The following is a 20337-nucleotide window of genomic DNA, read 5'->3' on the forward strand; positions in this document are numbered from 1 at the left end:
ACAAAAATCAGGTCAGGAATATTCAACAAGGATAACCTGTCTTTTTCCATTAGGACAAAAAGAGAAGGGGCAAATGATGGCACTCATATATGATGGACCCAGCTATGTCTGTTAAATTAAAATTCAGCAACACAGTCAATGTCTTACTAAAACTTTAGAGAAGCAGAGCAGTCAAATGCGCATGTTGTAAAAGGTGATCTCTCTGAAAGTTTGCGCGTGCACTATATTGTTAGCTGAGTACAAATTCATGAAATAACAGGAAAGTATATTTAAAAAGACAAAACTTTTTCTTTGTGAAATTATTTTTTTTGGAGTTGCCACCAGAACAGGATTAGAGGCAAAATCTCCATATTCTGGTGACACCTGGGCCTCATGCACACGGATCATCTGAAAAAGCCCCTCTGAACACCAGAAATGGTGGCAGGAAAATACAGCATAAATAACACGCTAAAAACAGGGAGTATTGCAGAGGCAAAGTCCTGGCAGTCCTGCAATAATTGATCCACTGTGTTCTGAAAGGTGGCAGGGACATTGTGACATAAATGTGATATGAATGTACAGATCTGAGTAGATAAGATGTGACCTGTAGCAATATGTAATCGTAAATGTAGTTGTATGCCTTGTCAGTTAAGAAATATTCAGTCAGAGGTACTCAGACACAAATGGTCATCAATTAGCATCTGAAAAGCCTAGCTTCCTCTGGAAGTGGCACCTGGGTGCGAATAAGATTTTGTCACCTTCTGGGGAAACCTGTTGGAAGGAAACGGCTGGAGACAGGTGTCTCCCCGACATCGAGAGCTCCTAAAGAATATACATACATCAAAGGGGTATGTTTCATCCCTCATAAAAGCTAAAATATTAGTTGCAGAGAGATGAAAATACTTCCTTCGGATAGGGCACTCAGTGGGTCACATCGACATATAAAAACCGTATTTGTGGGTTAGGTAGAATGCCAGGAAAATGCAGGAAATGGTTAGGTGGCGCTGGATTGCAACAGTCGGAACAGTGATTGGTACAGTCCATTGCTCCTAATGAGAAATCCTAATTTCTTCCCAGATCTGGAACAGGATATCATTAAGCTACTGGACAGTCTGAGGTGCAACCTGGTGGAGTTGGATGGACCGAAACATGGTATTACAGAAGTGTTATATTGATTTTAGGTCAGGTGAGCATGGGGGCCATTCAATGGTATCAATTCCTTCATCCTCCAGGAACTGCCTGCATACTCTCGCCACATAAGGCCGGGCATTGTCGTGCACCAGGAGGAACCCAGGACCCACTGCACCAGCATAAGGTCTGACAACGGGTCCAAGGATTTCATGCCGATACCGAATGGCTGTCAGGATGCCATTGTCTAGCCTGTAGAGAAACAGTGATAATTGATCCTCAATTAAAATCCTTTTTCCCTACATTTTCCTTGCTACTTGAATTGCAATATTTAACAGGAAAAATCTATTAATTTAATTTTAACCCTTTATTAATTTATAACCTTTTCTTTATATTCAGTTTTGGAATTAAATTAATCTTTTGGTTCCCCTATGTTTATTTCGTTATACTTAGATGGATATATGATGCCCATTATATTCTTCAAACTTATTTGGACATTACAGGCCGATTAGACCTCTAAACAGTAGACAGAACATATTTCTATATTTCTCTGCAATTTCCATAGGTAAAATTAATTAAGTTAATTTTCATTAATTAACATCTCTTGATTTCTTTTTTGAAATTAAATTAGTTTCTGATTTTTGTCTATCCTATTTTGTCTAGATGGATGTTTGATGTCCATTGTTTCCTCTCTTATGGTTGTGAACACATAGGTCAAATAGATCTTTGTTAGGTTATACCTATATATCCTAAAGCATTTAACAGGTAAAATTGCCAAAAGTTTATCTCAACCTATTGAATTATGATCTCATCATATCTTTCGTTAAATGTAATCTTTTTTTGTTTATCCCATTGTGCCTAGATGGTATCTGATGCCCATTATATCCTCTACAACTGTTTTGGACGCACTGTTTTTAGGTCATTTTCTTCTAGCTCCGTGAGCTTTCACATCCAGGGTGAGCCATTGAGTCCCATATTTATGTATATATATTTGATTAAATACCTTGTATTAAAGTTGTTTGGTAATTGAACAGTTTTCCTTTGATATACTTTTAGACTGCCTTGGCGGTAGAAATTTCCTCAAAAAATCTCCCCTGAAGAAGCCCGTCAGGGCAAAACATGTAGGGAGTATACTACATTTACCTAACCAAGTTTGAATCTCAGTTGGTATTCTTAGAATTGAAATTGTTTTTATGCTTTTGTATTTTTTCCTTTCTTGTGTTTTTTTACCAAAATATGAAATAAAAATTATTTAACTTTTAATGTGTGGTATTCATGTCTATGCATCCTGAAAGTCCCATCTTCTCTATTGATTATTAGCCTGTAGAGGTCTGTGCGTCCCTCCATAGATATGCCTCCCCAGACCATCACTGACCCACCACCAAAACGGTCATGCTGAATGATGTTACAGGCAGCATAACATTTTCTACGGCTTCTCCAGACCTTTTCACGTCTGTGACGTGCTCAGGGTGAACCTGCTCTCAGCTGTGAAAAGCACAGGGTGCCAGTAGCAGACCAGCCAATTCTGGTGTTCAATGGCAAATGCCAATCGAGCTCTATGGTGCCGAGCAGTGAGCACAGGACCCACTAGAGAACGTCGGGCCCTCAGGCCACCCTCAAGAAGTCTGTTTCTGATTGTTTGGTCAGAGACATTCACACCAGTGACCTGCTGGAGGTCATTTGGCAGTGCTTATTCTGTTCCTCCTTGCACAAAGGAGCAGATACTGGTCATGCTGATGAGTTAAGGACCTTCTATGGCCCTATCCAGCTCTCCTAGAGTAACTGCCTGTCTCCTGCAATCTCCTCCATACTCTTGAGACTCTGCTGGGAGACACAGCAAACCTTCTGGCAATGGCATGTATTGATGTGCCATCCTGGAGGAGCTGGACTGCCTGTGCAACCTCTGTAGGGTCCAGGTATCGGCTTCATGCTACCAGTAGTGACACAGACCCTAGCCATTTGCAAAACTAGTAAAAAACAGTCAGAAAAGATGAGTAGGGAAAAATATGTCAGTGGCCTCCATCTGTAAAACCATTCCTGTTTTGGGGGTTGTCTTATTGTTGCCCATCTAGCGCACCTGTTCATGTCATTAACACCAAAGCAGCTGAAATTGATTAACAACCCCCTCTGCTACTTAACTGAACAGATCAATATCCCAGGACTTTAACTGACTTGATGCTATACTCTGATTAAAAAGTGCACCTTTAATTTTTTTGAGCAGTGTATATATATCGAATGACAGGCGTTATAACTATTCCCTACTCTATACAAAATATAAAAAAAAAGGTTTTATCTCTGAATATATATGAGGCTGGGTTCACACTTGTGTACTGCAGCTTGGGTGCAGCGCACCCAATCTGCATTTTACCCATGGTTTTAGGTGCAAAACCATTGACTTCTATTAGACCATGCATTTTCTGAAAGAGCATCAAAGATGCAGCATGCAAAATTTTGATGTGCTTTCAAGGCAACTCACATTCTAACAGAAGTCAAGAGGATTGTACCTAAAACCACATGTAAACTGCATAGCACCGCTGTGAACCTCCCCTTAAAAAAACTCAATGTATTTCCTAGAAACTAAGGTACATTAGACTTCTCATTTTGAAATATTAAACATATTATGTGATCATTCACATTAAAAACTAACATGAATATTGGATGGGCACAAAAAAGAAAATGTTTGACATCACACGCTGTTGCCAGAATATGAGGAATGTCTATGGCCCAAATGCTGTGCATTAGAGGATAAAAGAGGGAACAACAACAGATCTACAGTTGCAGGCACTATTCCTGCTGATAGATCGCAGCACTTTATTTTACAGATTAAAGTGGGATGTGTACTACAATCCAGTATTCTGTGTACTTGAAATAAACGTATTGTCTATCACAGCACCACATCAAACCTACTTCCGATGTCACACAGCAGGCAGCTAGATATCAGTCACATATTGAGGGAAATTCAGAAAAAAAAAAAAGTCACGTAACAGGTCAGCATAACAGGTGCACTATGTAGTCTCAGAAGTAGCAGTCAATTTACCATTTCTACAGCCTGCAGCACAGATTTTTCTGTCATTTGTCCTGCATTTTCCAACTGAAAGCTAGTGCAAAAACCTCTGTTATGAACGTAAGGGAAGGACCGTATTTGGCTTTGCATTCACCTGTACATTCATTTCAAGCCCCTGTGTGGGCAGACCTGGTGCTCGTATTATTATACTTCATAACTGAATAAACAAACGTAAGGAAAGCAGTATAACTCCCTGTTATGAGATTGCTGTGCAATGCTAAATACCAAGCAGCTTCCAGGTCGATGGCTCTGTCCAGCCCATAGCTGTCTCATGCACCTTGTTTCTAGCCCATCACAAAGATAAGCAGCCTTACGAATTCTGGCCATACACACGTATACCACCCAAGAAAAAAAACAAAACAACAAAAGAGCACTCTTAGTTTCAGGGGATTGAAGGCAAAGTACTAACCAGTAAGAGGGTTCATACACACTAGCAATTAGAGTTTGTAAGCAGCTAATCGAAAATACCTTTTCAGCCAGGTGTTTTGCCAGAAATATATTCAGAAAAACCATGTTTACGCTTAGGGCTTGTTCACACCTAAGGCATTCTCTATCGCACCTCTGAAAACACAGTGAATTGTTTTTCAAAATGCAGTAGAGCAGCAGCTACCAAGCATTTTGCCTCCTAAATCAGTTTTTTTTCTCTACTTTCTGTTATACAAAATATCCAATAAAGTCAAATTTAGTCAAAAATTGTATTCTGCTACAAAATGTATTCTGCTAAGTCTTCGGTAAAAAAAATAAATCCAAATACATGTATGCGTATATTAATTGGTTTGTGTGAACCATTGAATTTGCTGAGAGGCATGTTGAGTCCATGGAAGATTTTTTTTTTTTTTTTTTTTAAGTTGTCACTTAAATGATATATTGCTCACACATGCCATGGGGATATGTGGAATAACAACCCAAAACACATGCTACTTCTCCCGAGTATGGGGATACCACGTGTGAGAGACTTTTTGGCAGACTAGCTACATACAGGCCCCTAAATCCAATGACCACCTTCAGACTTTCGAAGGGCATATTTCTTCATGTCACTTGCTTACTACCTATCACAGTTTCAGAGACCCTAAAATGCCAGGATAGTACAAACACCCCCCAAATTACCCCTCTTTGGAAAGCAGACACCCCAAGAAATTCATAAAGAGGCATGCTGAGTATTTTGCAGATATAATTTTTTGTCACAATATTTTGAAAAATAAATCACAAAAGAAAACAAAAACTTATTTTTTTATTTTCTACATTTTCCAAAAACTTGAGGCAACAAATAACATCTGCAAAAAATACTCAGCGTGCTTCTTAGCAAATACCTTGAAGTGTCTACTTCTCAAAAGGGGTTATTTGGGGGTCATGCTTCTACTATCATGGCATTTCTGGGCCTCCAAAACTGATAGGTAGTCAGGAAGCGTGCTGAGGAAATAACACCATCTAAAGACCTGAAGGTGTTTATTGGATTTTGGGGCCCTGTATGTGGCTAGACTGCCAAAAAAAGTCTCTCATGTGGTGTCCCCATACTTGGGAGAGGTATCAAAATGTATTTTGGAGTGCAATTCTATATATATCCATGGCATGTGTGAGAAATATCCTATTAAAGTGCCAACTTCGTGTAAAAAAAAAAATAAAAAATTGGAATTTTCCAAAAACTTGTGGCAAAAAATAAAATCTTCCACAAACTCAACATGCCTCTCAGCAAATACCTTGGGGTGTCTACTTTCCAAAATGAGGTTATTTGGGGGGGGGGGGTCTGGACTGTCCTGGCATTTCAGGGACAACATTAGAAGCTTATGCCACACATCACCCACTCTTCCCACCCACCACTTGGAGACCAAGCCTTTTCTGACACTTTTTGTTTACATGAAAAACACAAAACACAAAAACATCACAGGAGGTATATATATTTTTTTAAGCAGAGGCCCTAGAGAATAAAACGGTGGATGCTGACATTTTTTATGTCACACAGTATTTGCGCAGTGATTTTTCAAACGCAAATATATTGCCCAATAGTTTGGTAACATATAAAAGATGATGTTACGCCTAAATGGATGCCAAACATGACATGCTTTAAAATTGTGCACGCCCGTGCAATGGCGACAAACTATGTACATTTTTAATATACACAGGCAACACTTTTAAAAGCCTTTACAGGTTACCAGTTTACATAAGCACAGGAGGGCTAGTGCCCCAGAAAACGTCCCTTCCCACTGCTTGTTAAAGCAATCCAGCAGCCAATTAGCCACTAGGATTGCCTTTACATGAAAGCCAACTGTAGGCATCATCCTGGTATAACCAAAGTAAAGTGACTTACCAGTAAACTGCTGTTCCTTGGGCATATATGTAATGTTCTTTTTTTTTTTTCCATGAGCGTTATCACTGAAACACATGAACCATGATGTATTATCTTCTCATATCTGTTCCTGGCCATGGCAGCAGAGAACATGGGCATATGATGAATTGGGTCTGTGGACCAACATGACAATTTATTATTTTTTGTAACACCCATGTTGAGGGTTAGGCCCAAAAAAGTTTTAAACTTGGAAACTGCGATAGGTTTCCATGCGAATTGTCTGGCAAGAGCTGAATTTGGGTGGGCGGTGATGTATTGTTGTGTGTATAAATATAAATTGATACAAATCTGCAGTGAAAAATAATTCAAGGGGGAGTTATTAAATTTGCTGTTTCCATCCGAATTCAGGGTTGGGCAGTCAATGGGGATATAACAGGTGCTGCAGAATCTGTGACTACCAATCAGGATTTGCAAGCACATCCGGAAGGACACTATGGGCTCTACAGACCTGTGTTGAAATTCTTGGTGGCTGCGGGATACTACTAGTGCTAGCCACTGTACCAGCTTGGACTGCACTTATGTCACTCGCCACGTCACTAAAGATATTGCAGTACTGGTGAGTAAAACGCCAGGATGTACTAAGCCAATGGTGCCTGCCAATTCACCAAAAGGTACTAGTTCTTGAAACCTGCTACATATGAGTCTACAGGTTTGTATTCTGAGGTGGATTCTGTCGGAGAGGCTTATCCTTCGCTCTAATCTGACATACTTAGAATCCTGTAAGCCTCCTCCTCACTATTGTATCTTCCTTTGGACATTTTGGCCACTACATTTAAAGACAGTGCGATTCATGTGAAAAAAGATCTCCTGGCTCTGAGGGACAACTTGAACCTCTGCAAATAGGGATCTGATTCTGCTAACGCTGTGGCTTTATGTGCAATGCATCACAGGTGAGAGTGATTAGAGATTACACTGACACTGAACTTCTTGTCGAGGTGGAGTGGGGGGGGGGGGGGGATGAGGCTAAATGCTAATGCTGGAAGCAAACTGAGCTGATCCTGCTAACACTGCGTTTTTGGGGACACTATACTAAGGGGACACTAGTTTAGCTCTGTTTGTGATCAATATATTGATCCATACAAACAGTACACTAGTAATAGCGGTGGTCAACGACCAATGGCGCGAGTGCGATAGTGTGCAGGCAATCTAACGCTAGCTGACCCTGGCTGGGAGGGGAGCGAACTAACCCTGACACTATCTGATGTCGCTAGTGCCAGTATTACAGTGAAAAATTCTATATACTGACATTGTACTAATGGCACTGGCTGGGTGAGAGGGGTGACCAATGGGTTAATAGAAGCGATCTAAGGGTAAATGTGCTAATCTAATGTGTGTATAAAATGTAGTGCTTTTACTCACAGTATGGTGTTCTCTCTTCTCTCCCTGGACTGATGGGAAGGGGGGGAGGGGGGCACGTGCATGTGCGCTCACACACGGAAATAGATAGAGGCATAATAGTACGTTTCTTTGCCCAGAGCCACGGGTGGGCAGCAAGTATAAAAAAAAAACACTTAAAAGTTTTTAAAGAATTTTATTCAATTTTTTTTTTTTTTTTTAATAAAAATACTTTTATCAGAGTAGTTCAATGTTACCACAGTAAAATTGAATTACTATGGGGGAGTGATCAGGTATTTCTTTTGTCTATTTAAACTTTGCATTGCAGGTGCAATATAGATCATTGGACTAGCAATGCTTTGAACTGTCATGAATGGCTTAAATTCATGAGAGTTCAGCATACTAGTGATCTGTAATCGGCTACAGCTAAGCACATGGTACAGGGTGCTATGACTGGCCCACAGCTCATGATTCATAACAGCTTTGTTGACATTGTGATCCCGATTACCGGGGTCCACATTCTACTGTTTTCAGTGGACACAGCACTCGCGGGGGGGCCCCACTGTGTCTGTACAGGCAAAGTGATGTGCTGGTAATGTGCCTGTACATGCCACCTGCCCGCAGTAAAAGTACGATGGGCGGTTGGCAAGTGGTTAAGAAGTGGATGTACTGTATATGGATTATATTTGGAGAATAAGGATAGTGGGCTCAATTCGCAGAGAATACATTTCCAAATTGGTATGTTTGAGAAATTATCTCATGAGATAAATTTCAAATATGCAATGTTTCTTTAATTCAGTGTTTTCCTCTTGATTCATGCAAGCTGACTCCAGTCTAGCTTGTTGAAGAGGTCATTTCCGGGGTGTGTCAAACAGGCTCTGCACACACAGGAAGTATGAGCTTTCAGTGCATATATATTAGAGGGGCATTCTAATGTGATGTGATGTGAGCACTCTGACCTTATGGGGGCACTCTTATGTGATGAGCCACTGAAAATATGGGGGGACTATGATGTGAGCACTCTGATTTTAACAACTATACTATTATACTATTGTGTTTAAGGACTCCAGCAAGTGTTGATTCCTTGAACAACAAGTGGATAGACCACAACTTAATTCACAAAACTGAATAAATACATTTATTGAATGTGTTTAGAGTCAGTTTATGTGGTATTTATCGTGCATTTTCACTTGTGCGTTAAATACCACAAACTGACATTGAATTTATATTTTCAGCATCGTATGCGATAAATGGAAAAAACGTGCCACATAATCCAATTATCTCTTGCAATATTCTTCAGTGAATTGAGCCCAGTGTCATTTTAAACTCTTATGATTATGAAAACAAAACACTCAGTCTGAAGAAAAATATATAGCAGCCAGAAAGATATGCTGTTGAGTCATGTTCAAGTGTATTCAAGAGTATTTTTTCCCAAGAATTTGCTGCACCAATACCGTGTGGGGAAAAAAATAAAATAATTCTAAACCCACCATTTTATTCTCTAGGACATCTGCTAAAAATATATAATGTTTGGGGGTTCTAAATATTTTTCCAAGTGAAAAATTATGATTTGTACATGTAGGAGAAAAATGTCAGAATTGACTCAGTAGGGAAGTAGGTAAATATCATTTAGGCGTTTTAAGTTTTTCAGAGGAATGATCTCTTTTTTTTTTTTTTTTTTTTTTTTTTTAACGCAAGTAAATTTCACTGGCCCCACTGGATTTAGATTTATATTATTTTCTTAGAAATCTAACTAGTTGAAACAAAAATAGAGTAGAACATTTACTGGCCAATTTTTCTAGCACATGTTCATAACAAATAAAAATCAAATTAGTGAACTCATAGTGCATTCATTACATGGAAGAACCCCCCGTGTAATAAGGTTGCTGCGAAAGGCAGCTCTGTTGAAAGCAATAGGAGGCTGCTGCCTCCTGCAGCTAATCACGCCCACTTGAAGGTAATTGCTCATGCAGCAACCATATGAGAGTAGCGTGCCTCAACGCAGACTGCCTGTGAGTGTATGCGATTAGCTGTGGAAGCCAGCAGTCTCCCATTGCTTTCAATTATTCTGCCTCCATGGCCAATCGCAGGAACCACTACTGGGGTTCTCACATGTAATAAGAGGCTGGGTGCATTCAAAAGTGTGAACGCACCATAAAACTTTCTTATGACTATGGTTATCTTGCAAAAGTAGTACAACACTGTACCAAAAATAATGACTACATACTGTATATTACCTCTGTGTTGCAACAGCGCCTGACTTCACACAGCAATTAGGAGAATTTGATATGGTTGCAATATAAGATGCCCAATCCAAATCTGTGTTTACTATCACAAAGACCATTTAACTCCACCAAAAAAAGTAGTGTTTTAAAGAGCAAGAAAATATAACATGATTCTCAGAATGTTTCTGTTCCTGTGTTCAGCTGTACAATTTTTCTAGAACGCATGGATATCAGTGTCGCTCTGGCCACTGTCTCTGAGCCAGTACAACAGATACAATTCATTACTCTCCTGGTCAGACTGGTACGATGGTGACCGACTTCTTGAAATGGGACCTTACATAACAAACATTATTTTTCCATGTAAAGATCTGCAATGAAACACAATCCAAGATGCCATTGGCTGCATGTATAAATAACAAAAAAAAAAAAAAAAAATAGGTCAGCAACCTGCGTCATTTTGAAACCAGCGTATGTTTCTTTGTAAGTAGATAAAATAATTTCCACCTTCACGTTAAACACGTGACATAAGCAACAAGGGCTTAGTACTGAAATACAACACATTCACTAAATCCACGTATGCTTGAATGTGGTTTGATGACAGCAAGTGGGGAATTAACCACTTGCCCTCCAGAGGATTTACCCCCTTAATGACCAGGCCTCTTTTTGCTACTTGACGCTGCACTAATTCAATTGATAATTGCGCGGTCATGCAATGCTGTACCCAAACGAAATTTAAGTCCTTTTTTCACGCAAATAGAGCTTTCTTTCAGTTGTATTTGATCACCTGTGCGCTTTTTATTTTTTTTATGCTATAAACAAAAAAAGACCGAACATTTTGAAGAAAAACTATATTTTTTACTGTTTGGCTATAAAAAATATATAGTAAACTCAAAGTTATACATTTAGGCTATGTATTCTGCTACGTTTATGGTAAAAAAAAATCCCAATAAGTGTATATTGATTGCTTTGTGTGAAAGTTAAAGCGTCTACAAACTATGGTATATATACTGCAATTTACATAATAAGGGATCCTCCTGCGCTCATGGGAATAATTGACAAAATACAGCTGCTGTCACTTAGCTGATACCAATAAGTGCAAAATAAAATTAAAAATTAGTGAAGCGCTTGTATCACATGAATACAATCATGTATCTCCATATAGTGTAATTATAAATCAAAGTGACCACTATATATAATAAATGTGTGTTGACTCCCTCTAGTGAAAAGAAAAAATAGTGTCAACCAAAATAGCTAAATAACACACATTAGGAAACTAAATATATAGTGCATAAATCAAATATAATGAACAGAATATATATACGTGAAAACAGAATATTGGCCACATACAATGGTGTCTAAATTATACATAAATGATATATGCCATAGGTGAACAAGACAATATCAAAGGTGAAAAAAATATTCCATGCATGTGACTGTGCTTTAAGCTGGAACACACACGTGATCTCCACTTCTAAGTGCAAGTACTCTCCTTCAAATGGCAGCAATGCCTGCTCACCTCCCTTCCTCGACCCACACAGGGCCTCAAAGCAGTTACCACCTCAGTGGTGTATTCCTCTGGCAGACTCCTTATTCCTCCTCCTCTCTTATGCAACTCATAAAAAGACAAGAAAGCCTTCCATAGTGTAGTAAATTTAATAGGCAAAGTTAAAAATTACAAAGTTTTCCACTCACATGCTCCTTTCCATAAAAAAGCGTTTTTCCCAGCCTGTGGGTAGATATGCATGCACCTGGGGGAATCCAATATGGCCACTGTGTCCGGACATACGTCACCAGGAAGTAGACAAACCGACGCGTAGCGTCACGTGCGTCGTGACTTCATCAGTCACGAAGTCACGACGCACGTGACGCTACGCGTCGGTTTGTCTACTTCCTGGTGACGTATGTCCGGACACAGTGGCCATATTGGATTCCCCCAGGTGCATGCATATCTACCCACAGGCTGGGAAAAACGCTTTTTTATGGAAAGGAGCATGTGAGTGGAAAACTTTGTAATTTTTAACTTTGCCTATTAAATTTACTACACTATGGAAGGCTTTCTTGTCTTTTTATGAGTTGCATAAGAGAGGAGGAGGAATAAGGAGTCTGCCAGAGGAATACACCACTGAGGTGGTAACTGCTTTGAGGCCCTGTGTGGGTCGAGGAAGGGAGGTGAGCAGGCATTGCTGCCATTTGAAGGAGAGTACTTGCACTTAGAAGTGGAGATCACGTGTGTGTTCCAGCTTAAAGCACAGTCACATGCATGGAATATTTTTTTCACCTTTGATATTGTCTTGTTCACCTATGGCATATATCATTTATGTATAATTTAGACACCATTGTATGTGGCCAATATCCTGTTTTCACGTATATATATTCTGTTCATTATATTTGATTTATGCACTATATATTTAGTTTCCTAATGTGTGTTATTTAGCTATTTTGGTTGACACTATTTTTTCTTTTCACTAGAGGGAGTCAACACACATTTATTATATATAGTGGTCACTTTGATTTATAATTACACTATATGGAGATACATGATTGTATTCATGTGATACAAGCGCTTCACTAATTTTTAATTTTATACTGCAATTTACGCCATTTTTTTGCTATACAGTGCTGCACTAGTTTAACTGACAATTGCACGGTCCTGCAATAAGGTGCATAAATTAAATTTATGTCCTTTTTTCACACAAATAGAGCTTTCTTTTGGTGGTATTTGATCACCTGTGCACTTTTTATTTTTGGCACTATAAACCAAAAAAGGTTTGAAAAACAAAGATTTTGGGAAAAAAAAACAATTATTTTCTCATTTCTGTCATAAAAAATATAAAAAAAAACCCTTAAAACTTCGTCATAAATTTAGGCCAAAATGTAATCCCAATAAGTGTATATTGATTGCTTTGTGTGAAAGTTATAGCATCTACAAACTATGGTATAGATCAGGGGTGGGCAAACTTTTTGACTTGAGGGCCGCAATGGGTTCATATATTGGACCCGGGGGCCGGACCAAGAGTAGATGAATGATGTGTATGTGTGAATTAATATAAATTAAATTAAAATTTGTAACATTAAATGTTTAGATTAATTTAAGGTAGAAAAGCATAAAAAGTTATTTTACAAAACTTTTATGCCCCCCACTAGCTGCTGGCCGGCCCAGCCACTACCATGCCATCCATAGTAAGTATAGTAATATTCCCCCATAGTAATTAATCCCCCATATAGTAATTCATCCCCCATATAGTAATTCATCCCCCATATAGTAATTCATCCCCCATATAGTAATTCATTCCCCATATAGTAATTCATCCCCCATAGTACTATTCCCCCCCAAGTAGTAAGCCAAGTCCCCCCTGTGTCAATTTACTTACCTTTGCTCCGTGCGTTCCTCTCGCCGTGTTCCCGCGCCGTTCCGGTCTTCAGGGCGGACTGTGAGAGGAGCCTAGCTCCCCCTCACGTTCGTCACGCTGCCCCGCCTACACACATCCTGACAGCCAATGTTTGCCTGCCCTGGCTGTTTTTTTTTTTTTTATCACGCTCCGCGGGCCGGATTAAAAGGTCCGCCGGGCCGTATACGGCCCGCGGGCCGTAGTTTGCCCATTGCTGGTATAGATAATGGAATTTACACAGCTTTGACTTTCTGACTGCCCATCACATTTATTAAGGTGCTAAAATACCAGGATAGTACAAACACCCCCAAATGACCCCTTTTTTAGAGTTAGTTTGATTTTTTTTTTATTATTATTACACTGTTCCTTTAATTTTTTTTCACTTTTAATGCCATCACAGTAAATGCAAATATCCCCTATAACGTCAATGGGCATTGTCATATATTGTTTTTTGAGAAATCTGGGGTCTGTCAGACTCTAAATATCTCCTCTGCCTTTACATTATCTAATCTCACCAAGATTGGTGTTATCAGACGCTTTCCCAATTTACAAATGGCACTGTTTATATCCTGTGAAACTGAAGTGATGAAATACTCGTAGCTTCCGATTTCTTAGACTATAGAGATGATTGGCACCATTCTGGTCTCCAATCAGCTCTATGGTCATCTGGCAGAAACACCAGCTGCATTCTCTGCCTCCACCATGGAAGGCAGCGGGGTCATCATCTCCCACTGCTTGTAAAAGCAATCCTGCAGCTAATTAGCCACTAGGATTGCTTTTTCATGAAAGCTGATCGCCGGCTGAAACAAACGATACCAGGATGATGCCTGCAGCTGTAGGCATCATCCTGGTATAACCAAAGTCCAGTAATGTACCAGTACGTTGCTGGTCCTTGTTGCATATATATGCTATGTTTTTGGGGGTTTTTTCTGTATGCAGCCTGTGGGCTGAATGAAAAAAAGAGAAGAAATCTCTGCCAGAAAAGTGTGTGGTATTCCCACCATTAGAATATACTGCCTGCATCCACCCACTTCTAATGGTGGGCACACATTAGGTCGCACGGTGCCACATGCGCCAGTTCTAAGATTGTACAAATGTCTAAATAGTGGCACGCTTGAATAAAAATTGTCCACGTATAAGTGGTACCCCATATGGAAAAAGGATGACACCAAGTCCCAAACTATCTTGCCACTACTCCCCATGTAGTGTGGGCATCTGGGGGGCTCCACGTTACTATCTTTTCCCTTGTAAATCCGAAACATATACGTATAGCCTGTTGCCCTCTCACAGGTAAAATATATCTTGACCCCATATCTGGCGTGCTTGCTGGGGAGAAATTGTTTGAATGCAAGGCGGCCAGAAAAATTAATGAGGGACTCATCAACGCAGATTTTTTGCTGGGGAGTATAGACATCTGCAAATTTTTGGTTAAGGCGATTTCAATTGTCATTGAAATGCATAAAACACATTATACTCTCACATCTATGCCTGACCATGGCAGCAGATAACACGGGCATATGATAAATCGGGTCTATGGACCAATACAACCTCAATGAATTTTTTTTAGTAATGCCCATGTTAAGGGTTAAGCCCAAAAAAAAAAAAAAAAAAAATTATATGTATATATATATATATATATATATATGTATGTATGTATATACATACATATATACATACATACACACACATATATATATTATATATACATACACACACACACACACATATCCTACAGCCACACTTGATATTTTGAACTGCAAATCATCTACAATCCACTAGTCTTATGATATTCAATTTTATGATCTTTATTAATATTATTTTTATCATTGTTGACAGTATTATTACTACAATCATTTTTATATTAATTTTTATTCATTTATATTTGCAAATGCTGCATTCATGTATACAGTGAGGAACAGAAGTATTTGAACACCCTGCGATTTTGCAAGTTCTCCAACTTAGAAATCATGGAGGGGTCTGAAATTCACATTGTAGGTGCATTCCCACTCAGAGACAGAATTTAAAAAAAAAATTCAGGAAATCATATTGTATATTTTTTAAAGAATTTATTTATTTGTCTTGCACTGCTGAACATAAGTATTTGAACACCTGAGAAAATCAGTGTTAATATTTGGTACAGAAGCCTTTGTTTGCAATTACAGAGGTCAAACGTTTCCTGTAGTTCTTGTCCAGGTTTGCACACACTGTAACAGGGATTTTGGCCCACTCCTCCACACAGATCTCCTCTAGATCTGTCAGGTTTCAGGGCTGTCGCTGAGCAACACGGAGTTTGAGCTCCCTCCAAAGATGTTCTATTGGATTTAGGTCTGGAAACTGGCTAGGCCACTCCAGAACCTTGATATGCTTCTTACGGACCCACTCCTTGGTTATCCTGGCTGTGTGCTTCGGGTCGTTGTCATGTTGGAAGACCCAGCCACGACCCATCTTCAATGCTCTGACTGAGGGAAGGAGGTTGTTGCTCAAAATCTTACAATAAATGGCCCCATTCAACCTCTCCTTAATACAGTGCAGTTGTCCTGTCCCCTTCGCAGAAAAGCACCCCCAAAGCATGATGTTACCACCCCCATGCTTCACAGTAGGGATGGTGTTCTTGGGATGCAACTCATCCTTCTTTTTCCTCCAAACACGACGAGTGAAGTTTAGACCAAGAAGTTCTACTTTGGTCTCATCTGACCACATGACTTTTTCCCATGCCTCCTCTGGATCATCCAGATGGTCATTGGCAAACTTCAGACGGGCCTGGACATGTGATTACTTGAGCAAGGGAACCTTCCGTGCAATGCTTGATTTGAAACCACGACGGCGTAGTGTTCTACCGACAGTGACCTTTGAAACTGTGGTCCCAGCTCTCTTCATGTCATTGACCAGCTCCTCCCTTGTAGTTCTGGGCTGATTCTTCACCTTTCTTATCATCAGTGATGCCCCACGAGCTGAGATCTTGCATGGAGCCCCAGTCCGAAGGAGACTGACAGTCGCCTTTAGCCTCTTCCATTTTCTAACAATTGCTCCAACAGTTGATCTATTTTCACCAAGCTGCTTGGCAATTGCCCCGTAGCCCTTTCCAGCCTTGTGGAGGTCCACAATTTTGTCTCTGGTGTCTTTTGACAGCTCTTTGGTCTTGCTCATGGTAGTAGTTGGCGTCTGACTGACTGTGGGGTGGACTGGTGTCTTTAAAGAGCTCAGACAGGTGCTACTAAGTTAGATTAATGAGTGGAGTAGAGGTGGACTTTTTAAAGGCACAGTAACAGGTCTTTGAGAGCCAGAATTCTTGCTGTTTCTTAGGTGTTCAAATATGTTCTTATGTTCAGCAGTGCAAGACAAATAAATTCTTTAAAAATCATACAATGTGATTTCCTGAATTTTTCATTAAATTCTGTCTCTCAGAGTGGGAATGCTGGTCAGTAGCTCTGAGGAAAGGGATTTGTCCCCGAAACGAGTCAGCCATTTGACCGCACTGACAGTTGGAACACCTTGCTTGCCATTGTGTCCATCATCATTATGCAAATGCTTTTTAGATACATGCTTCGTCTGTGAGTATGTTTTTATCTTTTATACCTTTCAATAAACCTTGGATAATGCACTAGGTGTGTGCGCCACCTGTTTATTCTCTATCCAGTGGCTGATCTCCCTGTCTGAGGAGGGCTGCACCCCTGAAGCATTTCCTTCGGTTGTTACTGTCCTGGTTCCCTTGGCTTCCCTTTGGCTGTGCATCTCCTGAGGCGCTGGAGAGTACATACGATAATGGTCTGGCAAGGTTTGAATTTGGGTTGGCGGCGATAAATTGTTGTGCATATAAATTGCTTTGATCCACAATCAATGCATACAGATATTTCGTGAAAAACAGCTCCAAAAAAAAAAAAATCAAGGGAAGTAGTTAAATTTGCTGTTCCCACCTAAATTCCGGGTTAGGCAGTGACTGGGGGAAGTACGGGTGCTGCAGAAATTGTGGGCTGCCAATCGGGATTTGCAAGCACATCCGGAAGGATACTAGGGGCTCTATGGGCCTGTGTGCGAATTCTTGGTGGTTGCGGGACAATACTTGTGCTCGCCACCGCACCAGCTTGTACTGCACTCATGGGACTCGCCACGTCACCAAGTGATACTGCAGTGCTGGTATGTGAAAGACAAGGATGTATTAGGCCGCTGATGCTCGCCAGTTCACCAAAAGGTTATCATGGCACTAATACTGGCACTCTGCTGCATATGAGAGTCATCAAAATTTACTGGCAAGTGCTAACAGAGATCAGGCCTGATTCTGCAAACACTGCAGTTTTGTGTACAATGTATCAAATGACAGTGACCTACTGACACTGTAATTGTTGGGGGAGAAGGGGGGGGGTAAGCATAGGGGCTAAACACAGGTGCTGACAGGTGCCGGGGCTGGTCCCGCTAACGCTGCGTTTTTGGGAATGCTATACTAATGTGAACGCTGGTATAGTGCTGATCTGATCAAAGATATTGATCCGTTCAGACTCTATACTAGCAATAGAGGTTTATTGTTTATGAGCGTGTTCCTGGCAATCAAGGGGTTAAATATGATTACTGGTGTACTGACAGGCAATCTGACGCTATCTGGGAGGGGCATGAAAACCACGGGAGCGCGAATTACATATATATATGTGATTTTGAGCACCCATGCCAACCTGTAGCAGTATTTCTGCTATAGGGAGGTCAAGAAGCAGTTACAGAAGCGATTTGTGTTACGGCGCTGCGTTACTTTAACTGACAATTGCGTGGTCATGCAACGCTGCACCCAAAATGAAATTTACTTTTTTACCCACGAATTGAGCTTTCTGCACTATAAAAAAAAAAAAAAAAAAAAAAAAAAAACAACCGACAATTTTGAGAAAAAAATAAATAAACAAAAAGATATTTTGGACTTTTTGCTATAACACATGTCCAGTAAAAAATTTAAAAATCAAATTTCATCATAAATTTAGGCCAAAATGTATTCTGCGACATGTATTTGCTAAAAAAAAATCCCAATACGTGTAAATTAATTGGTTTATGTCAAAGTTATGGCGGTATAGATACTGGGATCTTGTTTTTACTAATAATGGCAGCAATCAGCATCTGGGCTTTTGTCAGCCATCCACTGTCAGGCAGCGGGACGCCGCTTTACTGATCCAGGGATTTGAAATCTCCCTGGCCTAAACCTCTGGTGGAAAGTTGCAGCAATCCGACAAAGTTGATACCTGTCAAAAGTTATTACCCACCCCCCAAAAATACGCCAAAAATAGAAAAGGGGGACACCCTTTAGAGTGACGTTCAGATCTATAAGCAAGTTCTATCAACAAATATTGGCACACCCTCCATGTCAAAAAAAAAAAAAAAAAAAAAAGGGGACAGGGCACGGCCGGCGACTGCGGACACAGGACAGGGCACGGCCGGCGACTGCGGACACAGGACAGGGCACGGCCGGCGACTGCGGACACAGGACAGGGCACGGCCGGCGACTGCGGACACAGGACAGGGGACGGCCGGCGACTGCGGACACAGGACAGGGGACGGCCGGCGACTGCGGACACAGGACAGGGGACGGCCGGCGACTGCGGACACAGGACAGGGGACGGCCGGCGACTGCGGACACAGGACAGGGGACGGCCGGCGACTGCGGACACAGGACAGGGGACGGCCGGCGACTGCGGACACAGGACAGGGGACGGCCGGCGACTGCGGACACAGGACAGGGGACGGCCGGCGACTGCGGACACAGGACAGGGGACGGCCGGCGACTGCGGACACAGGACAGGGGACGGCCGGCGACTGCGGACACAGGACAGGGGACGGCCGGCGACTGCGGACACAGGACAGGGGACGGCCGGCGACTGCGGACACAGGACAGGGGACGGCCGGCGACTGCGGACACAGGACAGGGGACGGCCGGCGACTGCGGACACAGGACAGGGGACGGCCGGCGACTGCGGACACAGGACAGGGGACGGCCGGCGACTGCGGACACAGGACAGGGGACGGCCGGCGACTGCGGACACAGGACAGGGGACGGCCGGCGACTGCGGACACAGGACAGGGGACGGCCGGCGACTGCGGACACAGGACAGGGGACGGCCGGCGACTGCGGACACAGGACAGGGGACGGCCGGCGACTGCGGACACAGGACAGGGGACGGCCGGCGACTGCGGACACAGGACAGGGGACGGCCGGCGACTGCGGACACAGGACAGGGGACGGCCGGCGACTGCTGACACAGGACAGGGGACGGCCGGCGACTGCTGACACAGGACAGGGGACGGCCGGCGACTGCGGACACAGGACAGGGGACGGCCGGCGACTGCAGACAGTACAGGGGACGATCGGAGACTGCAGACAGTACAGGGGACGATCGGAGACTGCAGACAGTACAGGGGACGATCGGAGACTGCAGACAGTAAAGGGGACGATCGGAGACTGCAGACAGTACAGGGGACGATCGGAGACTGCAGACAGTACAGGGGACGATCGGAGACTGCAGACAGTACAGGGGACGATCGGAGACTGCAGACAGTACAGGGGACGATCGGAGACTGCAGACAGTACAGGGGACGATCGGAGACTGCAGACAGTACAGGGGACGATCGGAGACTGCAGACAGAACAGGGGACGACCGGAGACTGCAGACAGAACAGGGGACGACCGGAGACTGCAGACAGAACAGGGGACGACCGGAGACTGCAGACAGAACAGGGGACGACCGGAGACTGCAGACAGAACAGGGGACGACCGGAGGCTGCAGACAGAACAGGGGACGACCGGAGGCTGCAGACAGAACAGGGGACGACCGGAGGCTGCAGACAGAACAGGGGACGACCGGAGGCTGCAGACAGAACAGGGGACGACCGGAGACTGCAGAC

The 20337-nt window shown here is 42.2% G+C and overlaps 1 protein-coding gene and 1 long non-coding RNA gene across 3 annotated transcripts in view; one reads left to right on the top strand and one right to left on the bottom strand.

Annotated features, from left to right (window-relative positions):
• The window catches only part of TIMELESS (timeless circadian regulator), a 121483-nt gene that overhangs the window by 91419 nt on the left and 9727 nt on the right, over positions 1 to 20337 (bottom strand). The window lies entirely within an intron of this gene.
• LOC149473353 (uncharacterized) lies at positions 1073 to 2271 on the top strand. Its single transcript, XR_016313354.1, has 3 exons — positions 1073 to 1872; positions 1970 to 2063; positions 2164 to 2271. It is a non-coding gene; the product is annotated as an uncharacterized LOC149473353 (long non-coding RNA).

This window comes from Staurois parvus, unplaced genomic scaffold (assembly GCF_062004578.1).
Source record: "Staurois parvus isolate SC_StPar_1 unplaced genomic scaffold, SC_StPar_1.0 ptg000017l, whole genome shotgun sequence".
Classification (NCBI taxonomy): domain Eukaryota; kingdom Metazoa; phylum Chordata; class Amphibia; order Anura; family Ranidae; genus Staurois; species Staurois parvus.